The 22,758-nt window shown below is 38.8% G+C and overlaps 1 pseudogene; it reads left to right on the forward strand.

The window, feature by feature from the left end:
- Positions 1-21,019: 21,019 nt before the first annotated feature.
- On the forward strand, positions 21,020-21,424 carry LOC142838503 (small ribosomal subunit protein uS13-like; annotated as a pseudogene).
- Positions 21,425-22,758: the final 1,334 nt, after the last annotated feature.

A 22,758-nucleotide genomic window follows, 5' to 3' on the forward strand; every position in this document is an offset into this window, starting at 1 on the left:
GTACTATCATTCTTTAAGATATCTGATATTTCCCAAAGGGATTAATCTGATGTATTTGGAAAGAGAAACACAACCACTAATGTTCTTTTTGTAGTCAGTTAAACAATCAAATCTGATCATTGAAAACAAACATGTGATTTTATGGGATTGTACCTTACCTCAATTTGTAGATAAATCTGGCTCACTTAATATGATACTAGGACTCCACACAGTTCTATTACCATGTGTATCAGAAGGATCATTCCCTTATGGGTTCTATTTCTATCACAGAGAGCAGAGACTAAGAGGTAGTACTTCACTTGTCAATCAGAGGAACCCAAAGAAAAGTTTCAACGCAGGAGTAAGGGTGTGAGGAAGCAGAGGCTTGCCTGGTGTGATGACCAGGAGAGTGATGGCCACAGCAGCTGCAGTGTCCAGTGACTTCATCTGCTTGAGTCTGAACCTGGAAACACCTGAAAACTCAATGTACTTAAATAAAATCTACCTAGAAGTGACCAGATCATGCCTCCTTTACTAGGGACAATGAGGAATAAGAGTCAGGTGTTAAATCAAGTAGTTTTGCTCAGCAGGGTTGTTCACTGTGAAAATCCTTATGCTACATCTTTTTAAGGGGGGCTCCATGTCCATGTATAAGGTCCAATCACATTCCTTACACTGGTTGCATAATACGTATAGCTTTTTATTTTCTGCATAGAAAATCTCTATTTATCATTAAAAATGTAGACAACTTCATGGGATTCTGTTGTGTGATTATGCTATGATTTATAGAGATACAGCTCCACTCTTGCATATTTTTGTAACACAACTTTTGCCATAACAAATATTATATACTAATAATACTTTTGACATTTTTAATTATTTCCTACAAAATATTTGCAATCAAGATTTATGTTAATTTTGTGTCTCATTGTCATGAAAAGTCCTAAGTTATTAAACATTTTAAATGCCATATTCTGTAGTCTTTGAGATAATTGAAGAATAACTATCCATCTGAAATATACCTCTGTACATCAAGAAAATCTAACTAGCATGACTAAAATCTTGACTATTATAGATGATTATCTATTAACCTATACTTCTTAATTATACATTATATTTTTAAATGATCTGGACAAACAATACCTTAATAAAGAGCAGAAATACACATATAACAAAATTGACATTAAATTTGTGTCAACAAAGCAAGATCCATACCAATGCAAATCCCTATAGCATATCCCCCTTTAAATGTAAATAAATATTTATAAACAATATTTGGGAATTTGGGCATAGTTTTCTCCAAACTGCCTCCTGCTTTTTGTCGGGAGTGTTCACAGTGACCTTTCAGGTGATCTTGGACCATCAAACCTCATTAGTCCGGAATTAATTGACAGGTTATCATCCTCTGGGGAAACAAAAGCAGAACCTCTTTTCCAAACCAACATATCCTTAGACTTACATTCTGAAGTCAAGAAACCTTTAAAACATATATGTTGGTTTAGCTTAGCTTTCCCCAGAATCAAATGTCTTTCTGCAGTCAAAAAATTAAAAGAAAATACAATAATACACATAATTCAGACTCTGTATTTTCATCTTTATGAGGCTTATTTTACTCCTTTTAATCTATGACAGTCTGTACTCTGTCTCTTTAAAGACTTTGTTTTTTTGTAAAAAAAAAAACTTTTACTTCTTTTTTTTTTTTTTTTTTTTTTTTTTTTTACTTTTTTTTTTTTTTTGAGTTTTCGAGACAGGGTTTCTCTGTGGTTTTGGAGCCTGTCCTGGAACTAGCTCTTGTAGACCAGGCTGGTCTCGAACTCACAGAGATCCGCCTGCCTCTGCCTCCCAAGTGCTGGGATTAAAGGCGTGCGCCACCACCGCCCGGCTCAAACTTTTACTTCTTTTTAGAATTCTCTATACTCTTTTTCTTCTCTTTCCCAAGCCTATGTATATTTTTTAAGCAAACTGTGTCTCACTTATAGGGTTTTTTTTATGTCTGAATCTGTCCTTATTGCATATCTGTAATCCTTTTCTGACCAGAATGACTTTTTAAAATGTAAAGTGCTTCTTAAAAACCTAAGCAGCACCATTGCTAGGGCCAACACAGCCCTGCCTGCTTGCTCTTCCAAGTCCAAAATGGCAGAAATCCATTCACTGCCTCTGACACTGCAGAGTGGGAGCCACACTCATCACCTCAGTTCTGGTAGCAAGTTTGCCCATGCTGTCACCAAGTAACCTGAAGCACACTACCCACAAACCACATTCAAGTGCTTGCCTCCTGAAAGAGCCAAAGTTAGTACTGGCAGCACAGCCCAGGAAGCCACCATTTTGAAACTGCGTAGGTTTTTTTTTTTCTACCACTGAATCAGGAAGACCTCTCTTAAAGGAGCTGGCAGCGAACAGAGCAAGAAGCTGTGTTAAACTCGTGTGTGTGTGTGTGTGTGAGTGTGTGTGTGTGTGTGTGTGTGTGACTAAGATTCCTCTCAAAGCTTTCTCAGGTTTTACACGGATTTAGTCAGCCACCCTGGCACACTTGTTCGTTCCTGGCTGCCCGGACTCAAAATAACCACACAGGACATAAAACATCTAATGTTATAATTACTCCTCAAATGTGCTTTTCATAACAGTTACTGGCCCACTCAGAACTCTGACAGCTGTTTTGTAAGCCTTACCCGACCTAAGAATCAGTGTGGCCAGCATCTTGCAACACATCCTTTCCGGGAGATGCATATCCAAAACTTGATTCTTCTCACTCTACAAGCATGGAATCTTCATTTTCATTCACTATGGGTTTTTTTTTTTATAACAGCCCTCTCTGAAAAGTTTGTGGCTGCTAATTATCTTGAAAAATATTTTCTTGTCTTCACACAATACCATTAAAGTTTTCTCTTTTCTGGTTCTAATTAATCCACAAGTTTCCAGAGGAGTACAGAAAACAGTGATGTCAATTCTGAGTTTTCTATAAGTTCTGTGACCTTAGGTCTCTACTTAGTTTCTGGCCTACTTATCTTCTCTTATATAAAACGGGGATGGTTTTAACTGCTCTATTAGAGTTTTAAGAGTGGAAAATAAGATTAGAACACATTGAAGCTACAGGGTAACTTTGATTAAGCTTGATCATCTCTTCTCACAGAATTTCTATATTCATAACAAAGGAATCTAGAGCCCTGCATTGACCTCTCTCCCTGGCTCTGTCTGTCTTCCAACCATCTAGTCATATAATTCTAGAGGTCATAACATACTTTTCTTTCCTTTTGCTTATGTGTAACCAACAATTCCACAAATGAATAGGCAGGTTGCATTTGCTCTTGTATAGTTTAAATAAATTCCCAACATAAGTAAATTCGGCAGTTTTTCCTCAAACCAGATTTTTTTTTTACCTTTTTGTATTTTATTAATTCTTTGAGAATTTCCCACAATGTATTTTTTTAAATTTTTTTTTATTGATAAAAGGAGAATAAAGAAAAGAAAGAAAAAAAAACAAATTTCCACCTCCTCCCAGCCTCCCATTTCCCTCCCCCTCCTCCCATTCTTCTCCCCCTCCTCCCACCCCTCTCCCCTTCCCCCCACTTTTCTCCCCCTCCCTCTCCAGTCCAAAGAGCAGTCACGGTTCCCTGCCCTGTGGTAAGTCCTAGGTCCTCCCCCCTCCGTCCATATCTAGGAAGGTGAACATCCAAACTGGCTAGGCTCCCACCAAGCCAGCACATTGCGTTGGATCAAAACCGCGTGCCATTGTCCTTGGCGTCTCATCAGCCCTCATGTTGGGGGTGGGGTGGGATGGGGGTAAGGGGAGATGGGGAGAGAAAAGGTAGAAGGAAAGGAGGGGGGACTTGGGGAAACAGGAGGATCGGGATAAAGGAAGGTTGGATAGGGGAGCACGGAACCCCATTTCTTAGTTAAAGGACCCACTTTAGGATGGGCAGGAGACTTGACCCTAGAGGGGATCCCAGGTGCCCAAGCTGAGGCCCCCAGTTAGTTCCTTGGGCAGCTGAGGATAGGGAACCTGAAATGACCCTATCCTAGAGCAATACTGACGAATATCATGCATATCATCATAAAACCTTCATCTGGCGATGGATGGAGATAGAGACAGAGACCCACACTGGAGCACTGGACTGAGCTCCCAAGGTCCCAAGGAGGAGCAGAAGGAGGGAGAACATGAGCAAAGAAGTCGGGACCACGAGGGGTGCACCCACCCACTGAGACAGTGGAGCTCATCTACTGGGAGCTCACCAAGGCCAGCTGGACTGTTACCAAAAAAAGCATGGGATAAAACTGGTCTCTCTGAACAGATTTTTTTTTTGAAATTTCACATTTTTTCCTAAATGTCACCAAAATTCTGGAGTCACCTGGGAGTCCTAGCCACCCTTGTTCCTTTGTAATCACATCCTGTGTTCTGCTTGGTACCAAGTCTTTTTATTCTTGTTTTTCCATCTTTTTCTATTGTCTCTATTGGACATCCTGGCTCAGGCTTTCATTAAGTCCTGTTGAGACTATTACAATAATCCTTTAGTTTACTTCTTCAAACACAGTCCTTCTCAATTCTGCCAGTACATTGCTGCTATATCTCTGTTTCTGAAAATAAATAAATAAATAAACAAATAAATAAAACATGGTTCCCAAAGTGAGCACCTATACTAATTCAGAGTCATTTGAGTTTGCCTGGCAGTTCTCCAAAGAGTTTTAGATCTTTAAAAGGCTCTACCACTTGAAAAAAAAAAGAGAAATATTCGTAACTTGTAATAAGTACTCCCAAAGAATCTCAACCCCAGTGTTTTCTCCCTGGTATTCATATTCTTATGCAATCCAAAGGACCTTCTGATTCACATCTAACAAACTGAATAGGCAAAAAAAAATATGCTATTTTAGTGACTGGTTTACAAGTATTTTTTTTTAACAACAACAAAAAAAGAAACAACTGTGATATTTTTCACACTTACTATCTCTCTTGTTTGCTGGAAAAAGACCAGATGCTATGTTCTGTATGTTCCTATGATGGATCAATACGGCAAAGAATGGTGGTCAGTAGAAGATCTGAACCTACTGATAGTTGTGTGAATGAGCTTGAAGGCAGACCTTCACCACAGGAACCATTGTTCCCGCCTTGACTGCATGGACTCTTATGAGGCAGGGGACTTAGCTAAGCTCTACCTTGACACCTGGCGGACAGCATCCATACCCCTATGTTTTGAGCTTCTAAGTTTGGGAATAGTTTGTTGTACAGCCATAAACAAATTTAATTGCTTTAGTTGATAAAGATTTTAATGGTTTTCTAGCTTTTCTTCATTTTCTTAAACTCATGGTCAGAACCCAGAAGCAATAGAGTATAAAGCCATCTTAAACAAGCCTCTGAGAAGAGGCAGTTTGCTGTTCCACTTCAGCATAGGAACTAGGAAGATATGAAAGTCGGGCACAAGAGATATGATTGCCAAGTTATAGCATTTATATCACAGAGAGCAGGTGATTCTATGGCAACCATTTGGGGCTTCCACAGCCATTGTTATACTCTTTACTAGGGTGTTTGAGAGACTATACTATAGGCCAGAAGAAGGATGAGGCCTATTTGTGATACATACTGGATTTCTTAAACATTTTGTGGGGAGACTGCACCAAAGCATAGTTGTTCCTTTTGTACTATTCAAACATCATTCATCTTCCATTGGAGTGAAGCATGGTAAATACAGACCTTACCTTATCCATCACGTCTTGATTGTGTGGACATTCCTATGCTTGGCTTCAACCTAATTCTGCTCCCATTATTGAGAAGTGGATGTACCCATTCTCATAATTTGCTTGGCCCTATAGTGACTTTAACCTTCCTTTTCCTATTCAGTTAATACCTGTTCATTTTCAAAGTGTAAGAAAAATACTATTTTCTATATGTCAAGTCAAATGGTTCCCCTCTGATTACCCAACCTTAAGTGGATGAATATTCTAATTCTCCCAATATGGTATAATCTCCATTTAGTTAGAGCATATATGGTCTTGATTAGACATACAATATCTATAACATTGCTACTTTTCTTAAAGACCACTAATTCTATAATGAAGACTATTTATTTTTCTGAAACAATCAGGAAGCAGATATTATGTCATTGTTCCTTAGAGAACAGGTCAAAAGATTATCCAGAAGTGCTCCCTTTTCAAAGGAAATAAGGTAAAACTAGAAGATATTCCAATGTTTCCTGTCTCGTGGCAAGTTTCTGCTTCCTCTCATCTTGTCATTGCTTGTAAATGGGAAGAAACAGACTCTGGCAATGACAAAGATGACTGCCTAGAAGGCAATTTCTGCTTGAAGCTGATTAGCACAAGTTCTTGGTGGTCACATGCCAACTAGACAGAAGAGAAGATGGAGGGGGACAAGAAGGGACCCTGTGAAACTGGACCTTATTTCCAACCTGATAGGTTAATCTGTAATGAGTGAACCAGGAAGACACAAAACTTCCAAAACAAAGTTCTCTTTAATAAGAATAATGAGATTCTCACACTCGCTCCCAGCCCTTCCCCGTCTTCACTCTCTACTCACATTGTGCAGAGAAGGACCTTAAAGAAAGTTAAGTTCTGTTACCCAGGCGGGGTTGGAGCAGGGCTGATGTGGTGATATACTTTGTTTATAGAAGAGCTCAAGTCATTTCTGGTTTTAGATCAGAGAGCTAGGCAGGCTTCCCCACACTGTGGCTACCCTCTCAGCTCTGGTGTGTACAGTCAGGTCTTCCTGAGTCACTGCCAAACAGTACTGACACGCGATTGATAGCATCTCCTGAAAGGTAGTGAATATGAGTTCTTCCATTTGTGATGCTGAGACTCCATTTCAGAGCAATGAGTTTGAGCACATCACAAAATGGCTCAGACCACAACCCAAATAATAGCTTACTCTAAAATTACTTTTTGAAGTTTGATTAAAATACAGTTATTTCTGTTTACAGACTAAAGGGAGAGGAAGGTAATGGAGTGTCTTTGTGGTCTCTGAGCATACAAATCCACCCCTCTTTTTAGCTCAGAAACTGATCTCTATGGTTTCTATCTTGCTCGGAGGCAGCAAGTCTTCACCTTCAACTGTGTAAAACAGTTCAACAAACACACTTCATTGTCACAACTGTACAAACTTCTCCCCAGCAAAGGAGTCCTCTAAAATCACTGGCAGCCTTAGCTAGTCTCTCAGGCTTGATGTGGGATGAGTGGACAAACAAGAGGACAGAAACCGACCCTCTTGCTTTCACACCTCCATCCCTAATTCCTAGGTTAGGCTTTCAATGCCTGAATATTTAATTCCCGTGAAGACAGAACTCTTTACAGGGACTTCTAAGACACACCCTCAGGAGCTTTCAAAACCAATTAATGCATTACCCCTGGTCTTAAACAACCAGACTCACTGTGATTATGGATGAAGAAAAACATCAGTGCTCACCATGAGAAACTCTCAGTAAGTAGCCAACCGGACAATTATCTGCACAGCTAGGCAGCATAAATATTACAGAGGAGTGTTTAAAAAGTCATATGTGCCTTGGAGACATAATGATTTCGTGCATCATTATTAGCAGTTGGCACCGCTCCACAGTCTGTAAAGTCTACAGCTAGCTATATTTACATGCTATCCAACAAGATTCTTAGAACTATCAGTAAGAAAACACAGTCTTCCTGTTTCCTAGATTATCATTATCACAGTTGTGTGTGTGTGTGTGTGTGTGTGTGTGTGTGTGTGTGTATATATATATATATATATATATATATATATATATATATATGGGATACTTGAAAACTCATATAAAGGGAAATGCCAAAGCAAAGTCACACAAACAGCAAAATTGAATGTGTCGCGGTATAAAAACTGAAATCCTAGTAGTGCATTCAGATACCTCCCAACCTTAAAGGCACAGCCGAGGAGGAAAAATAACTTGGTTTCAAGCCAATGAAGCACTGTCATATGAATATTGCCAGCTAGGTTACACACTCTCTAAATCAGCCATTTTATTGTGTGTATATGATCATTATACTCTGTTTTGGTGACTAAGGAAACATTTAAAACTCTCCTATTAATTCTAGAAATAGGCATTACAACCACTGATCAAACTTAATGGGACTTCCCATTTTTGCTAGCAATGTATACTGAGAAACTCTTCGTCCACCAAGATATTCTGCCAGCACACTTGGGCCCATTTGAAAGGAAAATATCAGTTCTAGCATTTTGTGTAAACACATGACACTTAGAGACTGGCCATTTCTTTGTTCTCTGCACTTTGGCAAGTCTTTTGATTACTGTAGCATACAGGTAAAACAGAACTCACATCTCTCTCACTTATTTACACGTAAATGTTCATAATATATACTCCCAGATACATTAGCCAACCTCAGAGGTCACCCCTAAACACATATAAGCAATACTAAATGACCTCAGCATAAAACATTAGTAAATATGTGTGTGGATGTGTTGTGCATGCACACGTGTGTGTGTGTGTGTGTGTGTGTGTGCCAACTATAATTAAAGAACAAGAAGCCACTAATTTGAGTGGGAGGTTCATAAGAGGAACTGCTAGAACAAGAGGAAGGAGATAATGATGTAAGTACAGTACTCATATATGAAATCTTCAAGTCCTTTAAAAATATATTTAGCAACAGATTCTTGCTGTCTATCATATATGTACTTACATATGATATCTTCAAAAAGTTTAAAAATGTATCTGCTGAGGTCATAAGCAGTTTTAACATCACAGGAGACCCAGTGAATTGGGGAAATTTTAAATTGTTTTGTGTACCTTTATTACTCCATTCCCCCTATAATATACAGTTTGAGTCACTTTGTTCAGAATAAAGTATTTTATATCTATATTTATCTGTTTGTTTATTTAATCTATTTGTTTATGCAGTATTTGAGTTTGGGTCTTACTATGTAGCAAGCTGGTTTCTAATTAGTGTCCTCCTGTCTCAGTATCCTGAGGGTTGGAAGTAAAGATGTAACCATCACACCTGTTTAATTGTACTTTTTTAAAGGCTTGGCAAAGGTATTATCATGGATATTTATTGTGTTCCAGGCAGTGTGTTGGGTAGGAAATGAACTAAAGTAAGAAAAGCCTATCCAGGGGCCCACAGATCATTTGTACCAACCACATGTACTTCTTGTAGCAAATTTATGATGATAGTCATAGAAAAATTTCCTCCATACTAATTATCCTTTCTGATAGTAACCTGACTACCAAACACTGTTTTAGTGCCGATTCCTGGGATACACATAAAGTCACTCCTTGATAGTCCCAATAAATTGGTTATGAAACCTGTGATGGACAATAAAATCTTCAGAAACTGAAGTAACCTATATAAAGTTGTTATGTATATGCATCTTATGCACACCCTCACACAGATTGAATCATCTCTAGATTATTTATAATGCCTAACACAATGTAAATGCTGCATAACTAATCATTATAGTATATTGTTTAATGACAAAAAAGTTTGTATATATGAAGTATAAACACTTTTTGATGTTCTGGCATTAGGAACAATAGAAATGGAGCCTGTGATTATAGAAGTTGGTTGTATACATGGAATTTAGGACAAGCCAACCAGGAGTTTATTTTTAGGATGAAAGACAGATTGAAAGCTTTAAGAATGGTAAGACCAACAGAAAATGGACTCCCTGCTGTTTGCGTACTTTTTGGTTGGTTGTTTTGGGTCCTTTTTGTTTGTTTTGACCTTTGTTCACATTTTGTTGTCTGGAAGAGAATGAGTTTGGACAAAGGGGAAGGTATGAAAAATCTAGGAAGAGTTGGGGGAGGAGATGGAATGAGATCAAAATTTATTTCATGAAAAAATTATTTAGAAAGCCAATAAATACATAAAAATAGTAGTAAGAAAATCACAAGAAACTTCACATAACTAGACATTTGCAGGTGGTCATGAATAAATTCAATGTGCACAGGATGAAATCAGCAGAAATAAAACAGCAACAATAAAACACAACCATTTCTTTTTTATAACATGTTAACTTCTGGATTATGAGGCACAGGCATTGTTTAGTCTACTAAGAACTGTGCTTTTGGTGGTTCTAACTACTTTAAAGTTTTGTTTGTTTCCAATGGAAATCACAGAGATGAACAATCCAACTTATTGAACTTAGGTGGATGATGATGTTAGTGAAGTCTTGACAAAGGAGGTGCTACCTCAGCTGAGGAGAAAACAAAGCAAAACAAACAAAGCATGTGGAGGCAAAGAATAAGGCACAGATTTCATATCTAAGAGAAAGAAGTGTATGGCAAAATTCCAAAATTCCGAAACCCAATAGTTGCTTGGTAATTTCCATGTAGATTTTTGTGACCCGTGCCTGACAAGTGCGGAGGCTGCACTGGGATTAAAGTCAAGAAGGCAGGTTTAGAAGGAAATGAGAAGGCGTTTGTAAACCATTACACAAACTGCGAAATCTTTGAGCTATCTTAAATAGTGTTAAAATACACAAAAACATACTTTAGGTTTAAGAGGGTTTTTTTTTTTTAAGGGCTAGGTAAATCACTGGGCATGGAAGCTTAAGGAGCTAAATCCAAATGCCCAGAAGTCACATAAAGCCAGGCATGATGATGCAGCAGCATCCACTAATACCCTAGTACTCCTCAAGCAGAGACCTATAACCTTAGTGAAACGAAAGCAGTTATTAAGGTTTTTCTAACACCCCCCCCTCAAAAAAAACCCACCCAGAACAGACAGTTTTAACATAGAGTTCTACCAGATTTTCAAAGAATTAATGTCAACACTCCTCAAATTTTTCTATAAAATGGACACAGGAAGAACATTGTCCAAATAGTTCATTTTATGAGGCCACCATTACCCTGATACCTAAAGCACACGAAAACTCAACAAAGAAGAAAATTGTAAATCAATTTCCCTCACAAACATAGATGCAAAAATACTCAATAAAATACTTACAAACTGAATCCAAGAAAATCATAAAGATCATCCACCATCATTATTACATAAGCTTAATTCAAGAGATGCATGATGATTCAACATATGAAAATCATAAATGTAATCCCCTATATTTAAAAGGTGAAAGAAAAAACACATCTCATTAGATGCAGAAAAGACCTTTGAGAAAATCCAATACCACTTCATGATAAATGTCCTGGAGAAAGTAGGAATAATAGAGACATACCTAAACGTAATAATTTACACCAAGCTTGTAGCCAACATCAAATTAAATGGATGAGAATCTCGAAGGAATTCCACTCCAAGTCAGAAACAAAACCAGGTTGTCTACTCTTTCCATATCTATATAGCACTTGAAGTTCTAGGTAGAGCAATAAAACAGCTGAAAGAGATCAAGAGGACACAAACTGAAAAGGAAGAAATCATAGTATCATTATTTGCAAATGATATGATAGTATACATAAAGGACCATAAAAATTTCACAAGAGAATTCCTACAGCAAATAAATACCTTCAGCAAAGTGGCTGAAAATAAAATAAACTAAAAAGCAACATCAATAGTGCTCCAATATACAAACAATAAATGTGCTGAATGTAGAGAAGTCAAGCTGATGCTTGCATGGAACCTTTATCCCTAGGTCCTAGTCTTGCTGGTGTGGGAAGGTACCCTACGGGCTACTACAAGAGAAACTTAGGTACTGACCCAGTCACAAAACCTTTGATCAACAATCTGCGCTGCCTGCAAGATGTACTGGGGCAACGGTGGCAGAGAGCTTGTGGGAGTGGCCAACCAAAGTCTTTAAATTGAGGTTCACTCCATGAGAGGAATCTCATCCATGCCTAATGTTGCTTAAGTGGATAGGAACCTGAGACTGGATAGCCCAGAGACCTAAGGTATAATCAAACTCAACTTGTCAAAGATAAAAAGAAAGAAAGGAAATGATTCTTAACAATATTCTGCTATTCTCACAGATCAGTGCATTGTCCAGTGGTCATCGCAGAAACTTCCTGTGGCAGCAGATGGGAAAGGATTCAGAGACCCGCAACCAGACATTATGTGGAGACAGTCTAAACTGGTTATATCCATAGTGCCTATCACCTTGGAGCTAGAAGAATCCCTCAGAACAGGGGGCTAAAAGATTTGAGGAGTCAGAGGAGATGGAGGACACCAGAATAACACGGCCCACCAAATCAACCAAGCAGGTTGCATACGAACTCACTCACAGGGATTGATTCAGCAAACATGGGGCCTGGTGGATCTGCAGAAGGTCCTCTGCATATTTGTGGTTGTTAGCTTGGTGTTTTTGTGGAACTCCTAACTGTGGGAATGGGTGTGTCTCTGATTCTTCTGCCTGCTTTTGGAACTGTCTCTTCTGTTGGGTTGCCTTGTCCAGCTGTGGTGTGAGGGCTTTTGTCTTGTCTTGCCTTTTGTTTTGTTTTTTCAAGACATGGTTTCTCTATGTAACACTCCTGACTGTCTGGAGCTTGCTGTGTAAACCAGGATGGCAGTGAACTCACAAAGATCTACCTGCCTCTGCCTCCCAAGTGCTGAGATTCAAGGTGTGCACCCACATGCCCAACTGCCTTGCCTTATATTTTGTTTTGACATGTTGGATATTGTCTTTTGATGGCCTGCTCATTTATGATGGAAGACAGAGGGGGAATGGATATGGAGAAAGGGGAGGTGGCAGGAATATGAGAGGAGAGAAGACAGGAGAGAGAAGAAAAAAAACTGTGGTCAGGATGGATTGTATGGAAGAGAAATCTATTTTTAATTAAAAAAAAGAGAAGGAAATATACCCCAATGCCATTTGGGACAGGACAATATTTTTGACTAAACTTATGTTGAATACTTCAAAAATGATGTATAGCTGAACTGATAAGGATAATATACATAATGTGAAGATATGATGAGATGATAAAATACATGTTATTCTATACTTGTATGTTTTCTCTTAGTCTAAAACTATGCCAAAATTAAGGAAAAACTGTTTCAATAAAAAGTTCTTTTGCAATATTTAAAGCCTTTAGAGAGATATAAACAACACAGAACCTTTATTATTTCCAAATGGAATAAACAATAACTAGTATTGTTGTACTTACTTTGCTTTTTGAAGTGAAAATTACGGTCATAACACAAGCAGAACAATTGTGCACATCTGTATCTGCATTAAGAATAGCAGAAGTGAGAGAGACTAAAGTAGGTTTAATAATTTTCTAAATTAGGAAATAATAATGCTCAGAGTGTATGGTTACCCCAGAGACAGCATGATGGCCCCCTGGGTGTTGACTTTTCGCTACTTGCAACTCAGCTAGAATTATAAGTTAATGTGTATTGCCTGGATTTGTTATCCACAAAAGATCCAAGAGGTTAAACTATTATTTTAGTGTTTATAGAGAAACAATATCCACCAGCATTTACCAAATAACAGTTGGCCAAAATGGTCATAAAAAACGCACTTGACTTGTCTTATTTTGATTTGGTTAAAAGTGACATAGAAATGTCACTTCAGTTTCTTGAGTTCTTTGTATATTTTGGAGATCAGACCTCTGTCTGATGTGGAGTTAGTGAAGATCTTTTCCCATTCTGTAGGCTGTTGTTTTGTCTTGTTGACCATGTCTTTTGCTTTATAGAAGCTTTTCAGTTTCAGGAGGTCCCATTTATTGTTTCTCTCAGTGTCTGTGCTTCTGGGGTTATATTTAAAAAGTGGTATCCTGTGTCATTGAACTCAAAAATTGGTCATCAAAAGAACAAATAATCCAATAAAAAAATGAAGTACAGACCTAAACAGAGAACTCTCAACAGAGGAATCTAAAATGACTGAAAAACACTTAAGGACATGTTCAACATCCTTAGCCATCAGAGAAATTCAAATGAAAACAACAAAATTCTTCACAGACCTCAAAAGAACAATACTCAACTTCATATGGAAAAACAAAAACCTAGGATGGCCAAAACAATCCTGTACAACAAAAGAATTTTTGGAAGCATCACAGTCCCAGACTTCAAACTTTACTATCGAGCTATAGTACTGAAAACAGCCTGGTACTGGCATAAAAACAGACAGGAAGACCAATGGGATCAAATCAAAAACCCCAATATCAATCGTTTGCTGCAGGCAGGGGACAAATTCTGGGTCCCCAGTAACAACCTCCTTCCCTCTAATCCCTTCAATAGAAAAGAAAAAAAATGAGGATTACTATTTTCATTTTGAATGACTTCCAATGGCAACACTTCACATCCCAAGAAATTACTGTAAAATAGATTTTGTGACCTTGTATGGAAAAAGAAAAGGGCCACAAAGCCATGGTTGTTCATTTCTGTCCTTCCTGCCTGTTACTGGGGAAAAACATGGCAAGTTGGAAAAGGGAGATTTTTATGACAACAGTAAAGAAGACAACAACCAGAAATTAAAAAACAAAACAAAACAATAACAACAAAAAAACTGATGACTTGCCCAAACTGTAAAGAAATGGCTACTAATGTAATAAACTAATATACTCATACATGGCAAAGATATTTGCACACCTCTGGTTAAAAACAGACTGGGACACCAAGGGTACACAGAGTCCCAGGTCTCTCATCACAAGGAACTTAAAAAAAATTGAAGAATCATTTAGGGTGTTGTGGCTCAGTGGAATCCAGGCAAATCACTTACAATACAAATGCGAAGACCTCAATTAGAATTCCCAGAACTTACCTACAGATGTTACAGACACATGAGGTTGGTCTCTGGGCTCTAGATGCATGCCACAGCAAGGACAAGCCTGCTACACACACACACACACACACACACACACACACACACACACACACTTTCTCTAAAACGTAAAAAAGAAAACCTAAGAATAATTCAGTAAAATCATGCTAATTGTATTATTTGTACATGTGTTTTTTTGTTTTGTTTTGTTTTTTCTTTGGTTTTTCAAGACAGGGTTTCTCTGTAGCTTTGGTGCCTGTCCTGGAACTAGCTCTTGTAGACCAGGCTGGCCTCGAACTCCCAGAGATCCACCTGCGTCTGCCTCCCAAGTGCTGGGATTAAAGGCGTGCGCCACCACCCCCCAACTGTACACGTGTTTTTAAGCAAGGTTTCTTTATGTTTGTGGACATAAGAGTAAGTGACTGGCTGGGTGGTGGTAGCCACCTTTAATCCCAGCTCTCAGGAGGCAGAGACAGGCAGATCTTTGTGAGTTCGAGGCCACCTGGTTTACACAGTGAGTTCCAGGACAGGCTCCAAAGCTTCAGATAAACGTTGTCTTGAAAAAAAAGTGGGGGGGGGGGGAAGAAGGAGAATGGAATAAGTGATCACAGAAGCTCTGGCCTAGAGTGAGGGTAACAGAGTTGGGTCTGGAAATTGACTGTGTCCGCTGGAGGTGCAGTGCATGTTCTTAACTTCTGGGCCATCTCTCAAGCGTCTAAGGATTTTCTTGAGATATTTAGCTGCATATAGGCAGTATTTATTTCTTCCTGGTAGTATTTTATGATTTTTCAAAAACTATTTTTGTATCGTCACAAATTTTAAAATTTTATAGTAAATATTAATCTAAAATTAAGAAAAAGAAACTTATTTCCTTTAGAATTGAGAAGCAAACTGGGGCTCTTTAAAGCATTCATTATTTCTCAGAGTTGAAAGTTATACTAGAAATAATACATCTACTTCTTAATATGAATTGTACATATGATTCTTACTACAAAGTGATTTAAATGTTATAACAATGAAGTTAATTTTTAGTACTTTGTGATACTTAGCTTTTAAAAAACATTGAATGACTTTGTCCCCTAGCAAAGTCAGCTTTCTGTGGGACAAGTTGAGTTGCTATGGTTACATCACTTTATACTTGCAGCTAAAATGTCTGTATTTTAGGTTTCTAAATTTATGTTATCTCGTTCCCATTGCACTTGGAGAAAGTGGTTTTGATTACCTATATGAAACTCAAGGGAGCTTTGCCTCACTCTCTTAGCAGGCAGACTACCAATCAAATACAATAAAAACAAATCCTTATTGTACTTAAGAGAATCCAGACAAATCTCAACCTCACCCATCCTCTCCCACCAAACATCTGGACCTCCCTGCAGTCATGGGGGCAGCAGGGCAGCAGGAGAGAGAGAGAGAGAGAGAGAGAGAGAGAGAGAGAGAGAGAGAGAGAGAGAGAGAGAAGAGGAGAGGAGAGGAGAGGAGAAGAGAAGAGAAGAGAAGAGAAGAGAAGAGAAGAGAAGAGAAGAGAAGAGAAGAGAAGAGAAGAGAAGAGAAGAGAAGAGAGAGAGCAAGATGAGAGGGGTGGACCATGAAAGCTCATGAAGGGCTCATGAAAGCTATAAAGGCCAGTCAGGATTCAGAGAGAAGAGAACCTCCCAAGTCATAATCTTCCCCCAATGTCCCACTGACATGACTGGAATTTTAACTAGATTCTCTAGGTCAAGTAGAGGGAAACTATTTGGCAAAGGGGATGGAAAGAGATCATCTTGATAGTGGGTGGGGGTGGGATTGTAGGGATTGAATACCAGCAAAACACAATGGTGCACATGAGAAAATGCAGTAATGAAACACAATATCTTAAATATATTTGAAAGAATAAAAATATATGGATCAACATGAATAATATCAAAAGCACATGCTTTTAAACTGAATGCTTTTTTTCTACTAGGATTAGGGGTTAAATTCTGATCAACTTTCTGTTGGTAGATGTAGGAATAAATTGCCGCTGCTGGATTCTGCTCTCTTTACTTTCCCCACTTAAAAGGTTTTATAAGCTTTTATGTATTTTCCTTTTTAAAAACCTTTAAAATCATTGCCAATTTTTCATTATATGTACACACACATCTGTTTGTATTTATGTATATATATGATATAAATCATTTTGTATATATATATATACAAACACCTGTTTGTATTTATGTATATATATGATATAAATCATTTTGTATATATATATATATATATATACAAACACCTGTTTGTATTTATGTATATATATGATATAAATCAGTTCGTGTATATATATATTCAGAACAAAAATCTATACCAATTAGAGATGACATCATGTGTGTATATACACATATACATATTTCTAAGTACATATATGAACAACAGCCTGCTCAGACTGTACAATGTTACTTTTATGTGTGTGTATACAGGGCTGACCACTTGATTGTGGACAGGTAATTGGCATGCTCTTCCCTAAGGAAGACTGTTTCTCCCCCTCTCTCAACTCCTTTGTTGGGTTGACACCTAGTCCTTGTTAGCATGCCTATAAACATGAGCTAGGAGGGTTTGAAACTAGGAAAGGGTGGGGAAGAAATGGCATATTTATACTGTAATCTCAAAAAGCAAAAAATTAAAAAGGAGAAAATTCTAGCTACAAGTTAGTAATGTGATGGAGGAGGGTCATCTATCTATGTGTTACTTTTATTGGTTAATAAAGAAACTGCCTTAGCCCTTTGATAGGACAGAAAATTAGGTAGGTGGAGTAAACAGAACATAATGCTGGGAGAAAGAAAGCATAGTTGGTGAGATGCCATGGAGCCAGCTGCCGGGTCAGACATGCTGAATCTTTTCCGGTAAGCCACCACCTCATGGTGCTACACAGATGATCCGAAATGGGTTAATCAAGATGTGAGAATTAGGCAATAAAAGGCTAGAACTAATGGGCCAAGCAGTGTTTAAAAGAATAAAATTTGTGTGTTGTGATTTCGGGGGTAAGCTAGCTGGGATCCAGGCGGGAACGCAGCCCGCTGCTCTCACTACAGTAATGTCTCATCACTTGATAAGAAATTGTCTTCTCTTGGATTTGATCCATTAATTGTTTTCCATGTTTCTAATTCTCTCCCCTCTCCCTATTCCCTCCACTTTTTCACTGACATTCAAGTTTATAAAGGAGTCTCCCACCTCCCATATTGGTTTGCTCCGTGTTGGCTTAACTCCAGCTGTACTGGGCCTCTCATGACAGTCTCATTGACCTTACATCTCACCTGCCTCAACACGGGGTTGCTTCCCCCATCTTCTGATGGAGCTGGAGTCACAGCACCCAGCAAATACCTTCAGAGGACTAAACTCAGCTATCTCACTGCTCCTGGCCAGCTGTTTCCTTATGCTCATTGATTTTCTTTTTATCCTAAGATTTACTTACAGATTAGAGTTGAATTGTCCTGGTTGTCCCCATTTCACTGGTTCTTTTTACTGATCCCTTGTGCTTCCCTCTCAATTAAAGCCATATCCTTCCTTTTCTTCCTTTTCTAGGCTTTCTGATAACCGACCTTGCCAGTCATTGTGTGCACCCCCATCTCTCTTCTGAGAGCTACATTTAGGTATTTAATTTCCTTGTAGCGATTTACTTCTCCCCCAAACAACAAAGAAGCAAAGATACTTAATTCAACTATTTGGTTTCTTTTCATTCTTTCTTTCTCTTTTCAGTTTACTGTTTGTCCTAAAATACGAGTCTTACCATTTTATCCTCTGCTATAAAGAACTCAAGTCTAAATGATAAGATCCAAAATGCCAAATCCTGACTTTGAGAGTTCCTTTCTCCCCAGGCTACCCCTCTTGTTTATTTCCTTCTGTACTTTTTATAGCCCAAACGTGCCAAGTTATTGCTCATATACCTTGCTCCTTGGCCACATCATCTCTTTGCATGAGACTGGCTTTCATCACATGCTTCCTGGGACTAACATGGCGCCCTTCCATTTTCTTCAACATCTCAACTTCTCCTTCCTAGATGAAGTTTTCTTGGTCCTTGCCTCTTTTGTCCCATATTACTCTCCCATATATTGATTCATTAGAACCTCTTTTTTTGCTGTTGATTGTTTTTATTAACTCTGTTGAAATCTTGGGGTGAAAAAAAGGGACAGTGAGGAACTACTATTGCTTATGTCTAGCATAATTTCTGATAGTTTGTAAAATTCTTCTGATATATGAATGAAATAATAATGCATAATGAATATATTTTTAAAATATTCTTTCCATCATACAAACACCAAACCTATACCCAGGTTTTTCTTACAGCATGTGACTAATACAGATTATTAAATTTTTAATCTCTTTTTAAAGAGGTTTATTCTATTTCAGTTTAAGGGGAGGTGTGTGCTCATAAACGCAGGTGCCTGTAGAAGCTAGTGAGGGAATCAGATTTACTGGGGCTGAAGTTACAGGAGTTGTAAACCATTCAACGTGGGTGCTGGGAACCAAACTCAGGTTTTCTAGAAGGGCAAGAGGGACCCTTAATCACTGAACCCTTGCTCTAGTTTCCTCGGATTATCACATTTCAATACATTTCCTACATAATACTTGTACTCTAATGGCAGCAGAGTGGAGGTATGTGGCATTTTCCTCTGAGACTGAAACCTTCTATTTAGGGGGAAAGGAAAGGAAGGTAAAACAATAGGCTATTTTAAGACTGTGTGTTTACAGAAAGTTGAAACAACAGGATATTCTAAAAGCAACACCAGATCCTGCAGGAAGCTCCTTAAGACAAGACATAAGCAAATAGAAATAGCTTCAGGATGTTCCTGAAACTGACCAGATTCACTAGTTCTCTCCCTCCACAAGAGTAAAGAAATGATAAAGACTGCCAAGAAAAGGCTCACATAAGCCCAATGGCTTGGAAAAAGAGACAAACCCAGCAGCCAGGAGGAAGTAGAAAGCAACCGAGTTGCCTGGAAAAAGCTCAGACCATGTAGGTCAGCAGGAATTGACACTCCCAAGTCTGTTGACCAAACTGAGGGCTGTGCAGTATACTCCAGGTTTGTGAGTTGTCGCCCAGGTTTGGCTGGGTCTCTGCTGGGGCAGTTGTCTTTGAGTCTTCTCTGCTTCTTAAAGTCATTCCTCTCCTCCCTGTAAGTAACCCAGTAAAGCGCATTCATTCACCACAGCTGATTTGGGGGCTATCTGTGCTTTGCTCTGTCATCAGTTACCTTTCTGGGGGTGAGGAAATATTTTTTCACATTTCCCACGAAATAGTGTCACATAACGAATAAGTAACTAACTTCCCATAGCTTTATTTCATAAACTTTCACCTCCCTTCAGTGATTATTAAATAGCACATGCAAAACTTACAGGAATGAGGCAGGTATGGTATCATGCTTACGATAACAACAGTACTTGTTTGGACCCATCTCATTTTCCTGAAATTTAGTTTTTCACATCTCTATTGTCTCTTCTATTCAATACTAGAATTCTATGTCTATATGTTGAAGAAAGATCTATTTGATTCCTAATTTTTCTAGGCTGTGATATCCAGTTTCCAAAATTTACAGGAAAACTCGAAGCTGTATGCTGTTGAAAATTAACGGCTTCTTAATTTGGGAACTGTTAGGTCAGCAGTGAAATAGCAGCCCATTTACTCCTTTTAACTGCCAAAATCATATAATTTCATGGGAATGTGGCTATCAGTGTGAATCTGTTAGGAACAGGTATTCTCAGCATATAGGAAGACTGATCACTCAATCACAAGTGCTAAATATCAACAACTCTTCTCAAATTAGTTTTAAACTGAGTTAATGAGTACAAAAATCAGGTAGTTGGAACCTCCCAAATTCAATGTCAGTTTTCTAGTTTGCTTAACATTTTGTATCCTAAAATGAGTATAAACAGCATTAAAAAGGGGCAATTGCAATATGTTGGGTTCACTTTCAATGGCCTGTTTTGGGTGCATGTGTGTAGGACAGATACAGATTTTCTTTTGTTAATTCAACTACATCTTTTCGGACACATACGCATGAGATATCTCTGAGAAGCTATCCCGTTTCTATCATTCTTCATTGATTTCTGTCCCAAAGAGAGCATCTAAGACATCTAAGGTTTTAATATGCTTTGTTTGGCTGCCACAGAACCAGTGACAGGTGCTTCCAAGCTGTAGAGGTGTGGGGAGAGCATGACATCATGTTCTTGTCCTTTCTGGATGGAGGGGGCAGCCTGAGAGACAGGAAAGTGTCAACTCTCAAACTAGTATCTTAAAGACATTCCTCAACGCCACTAATACAGGGAATGCTAAACACTTCCAGCACTCACAGGTGAGGAGAATGGGATAAAAGCAAGCAAAGTTCAGGGTTGAGGAGAATGGGATAAAAGCAAGCAAAGTTCAGGGTTGAGGGAATAAAAGAGGCTCAAAGGCTCTTCCACGGGAGGCCTACAGGCCGCCGATTGTGCCGCCGCCATGTCTCTCGTGATCCCTGAGAAGTTCCAGCACATCCTGCGAGTTCTCAACACCAACATCGATGGGCGGTGGAAAGTAGCCTTTGCCATCACTGCCATTAAAGGTGTGGGGCGGAGATACGCTCATGTGGTGTTGAGGAAAGCGGACATTGACCTCACCAAGAGGCTGGAGAGCTCACAGAGGACGAGGTGGAGCGTGTGATCACCATCATGCAGAATCCCCGGCAGTACAAGATCCCAGACTGGTTCTTGAACAGACAGAAGGATGTGAAGGACGGGAAGTACAGCCAGGTTCTGGCCAAAGGCCTGGACAACAAGCTGCGAGAGGACCTGGAGCGGCTGAAGAAGATTCGGGCCCATAGAGGGCTGCGCCACTTCTGGAGCAGCTGAAGAAGATTCCGGTCCATAGAGGGCTGCGCCACTTCTGAGGCCTTCGTGTCCGAGGCTAGCACACCAAGACCACTGGCCACCGGGGCCGCACTGTGGGTGTATCCAAGAAGAAATGAGTTCTTGGGCCTTTGCTGTTAATAAATAGTTTATATGCCTGGGTGGGGGGGCTCAAAGGTCTTTCTGAGGGAGTGTATGGAAGGCGCAGTGAGAGAGAAGTCTGAGTGATGGTGGCCAGACATCACAGATGGTTTAAGCACATTTATATTTCAGATCATTTTGTCCCTAGTTGGTGGAATAACCTCTCTCTCTCTTGCCTATTACTTACCAAATCATGGCCTACTCACTAGCAAAAAGAGCAGAAAGAATGGCCCTGATCACAGATAATGGAAGTTGCCTTTACTGGAAATAGAGTTTAACGACTCTCAGATTTTGCCCAGTGGTTATGTATCTCATTTGAAAACAATACAGGTGTGTTAACCTATGCATGGCATAAAAGTCCCACATCCATCTTGTACGTTTCTCCACACTTAATTAAGACAGGGAAAATAGCAGGAATAATGAAAATATATTAGTGGCTCAAAATGCTTACTTCTTCTAAGTAAAGCATTATTTTTTCTTTCAAATATCAGCTTCTGTAAATAGGGAACGATGGCTATGTTCTGGATTTTATTATTCCTATTGAAAAAATTCTGAGAAATAAATAATTCACACTGATGGGTTTCTTGAGGCAATGTGGTTACCGTTGCTTTGGAAACTAGCTCTTCCACATATATTTATGGACTTAGCTGATACTGAACCGTCATTACCTTTCAAAAATAAATATGGTTTTCCAGGAACTTTTCCTTCTCCCTTTGTTGACTGGATGAAATTCTTTAATATACCTATAAAAAGTGCCGATTAATAGCAATAGCTAATCAGTAGGGTTTACTCCAGGAACTGGGGCGTGGTGTGGAATGAGGCTTTTGTATTTACTCCTTGGGTCTTCTCATCACATTTGATAACTTTGACTATTTTTTAATCAGTGAAGTAGAGGGTACTTTGGGATTCTCTGAAGAAGTCATTTGAGAGAATTTAGTTAAATATTCAGTGTGTAGTTATTATTGGCAAACAGCAGCATTTTTAAGAAGGTAAAGTTGCAAGTTCCACTGCTCTGCTTTATCATAATTTATACACCTTACAGAAACTATTGTGACTTAAGAAATATTCATGGATAAATAAACAATTACCCATCTGGGCATTTCTCCTCATCTTTATACTCAATAATAGAAAAAAATATATAATTGGTGATGGAACAACTAACTTTTGAGTGCCCTCTAAGGATCTGGGTGTCAGGA

Source organism: Microtus pennsylvanicus, chromosome 19, assembly GCF_037038515.1.
Source record: "Microtus pennsylvanicus isolate mMicPen1 chromosome 19, mMicPen1.hap1, whole genome shotgun sequence".
In the NCBI taxonomy this organism is placed as follows: Eukaryota; Metazoa; Chordata; class Mammalia; order Rodentia; family Cricetidae; genus Microtus; species Microtus pennsylvanicus.